Source organism: Anabrus simplex, chromosome 8 (assembly GCF_040414725.1).
Source record: "Anabrus simplex isolate iqAnaSimp1 chromosome 8, ASM4041472v1, whole genome shotgun sequence".
NCBI classification, from domain to species: domain Eukaryota; kingdom Metazoa; phylum Arthropoda; class Insecta; order Orthoptera; family Tettigoniidae; genus Anabrus; species Anabrus simplex.
This window is the reverse complement of record NC_090272.1, coordinates 149,142,468-149,143,450: the sequence shown is the minus strand read 5'-3', so window position 1 is coordinate 149,143,450 and position 983 is coordinate 149,142,468. Positions and strand designations below refer to the sequence as shown.

Below are 983 nucleotides of genomic sequence, written 5' to 3'. Positions count from 1 at the left end.
CATGATGGCCTCCTTTACTACTGGATACCGGAGAGAGGTGGGCAGAGGGAAGACGAGGGGGATAGTTGGACATGAGATTGGCGGCTTGTAAGAGGGGCTCCGCCCTCAGGTTGCTGGTTATCTGCGACGGAGGAAAGATGTAGTTCATCCGTGCCCTAAGACGTAGATTAACTCTATATACCTTGTTTACTTTTGTGTTTATATATAATTTTTCTCTAGCGAAATGATCTAACTGGGAGAATTCTATGTCGATCAGGAGAAAATAAAGGTACTATTCATACTATACCTTCACTTTTCAAGAGTCGGACCTCCGCCATGTTTCCTTCTGATTAATGTTAATAGAGGGCGGTTGTCCAATGTCCTTCCTCTTAAAACAATAACACTAATCAACAAAAAATGACTTTCGGCGGATATTTTGGTATGCAACACGCGTTGTAAGACAACTAAAACTGGTGATTCAGAATATGCAAACCATTTGTGAATGTTGAATTTTCACGACCGCATTGTAATCGAAACAGACTTTCAACGTTTTAGGTCGTATTACGTACATGTAGTACGTGTTGAAGAGATGTTAAGTACAGAACAAAAATGGCCAGCCGGACACCAGTGGGATCCGAACCCACAACCTCCCGATTTCGCGTCGGTTGCCAGACCTGTAGCTCAGATCCTTTCAAACAGAACAAAGATGGCCTAGGCCACCATAGCTCAATTGGTAGAGCAACCGACGCGAAATCGGGAGGTTGTGGGTTCGGATCCCACTGGTGTCCGGCTGGCCATTTTTGTTCTGTACTTAACATCTCTTCAACACGTACTACATGTACGTAACACGACCTAATACGTTGAAAGTCTGTTTCGATTACAATGCGGTCGTGAAAATTCAATATTCATTGACATGCCCCACAACGGGCGACTTAAACGCACTCTACAGTGTGCTAGCAGCAGTGCCAGACCTGTAGCTCAGATCCTTTCAAACAGAACAAAAA

The 983-nt window shown here is 44.2% G+C and overlaps 1 non-coding gene across 1 annotated transcript; it reads left to right on the top strand.

Moving 5' to 3' along the window:
- Positions 1-694: 694 nt before the first annotated feature.
- Positions 695-771, top strand: TRNAS-CGA (transfer RNA serine (anticodon CGA)). Its single transcript has one exon. It is a non-coding gene; the product is annotated as a tRNA-Ser (tRNA).
- The last annotated feature ends 212 nt before the right edge of the window (positions 772-983 follow it).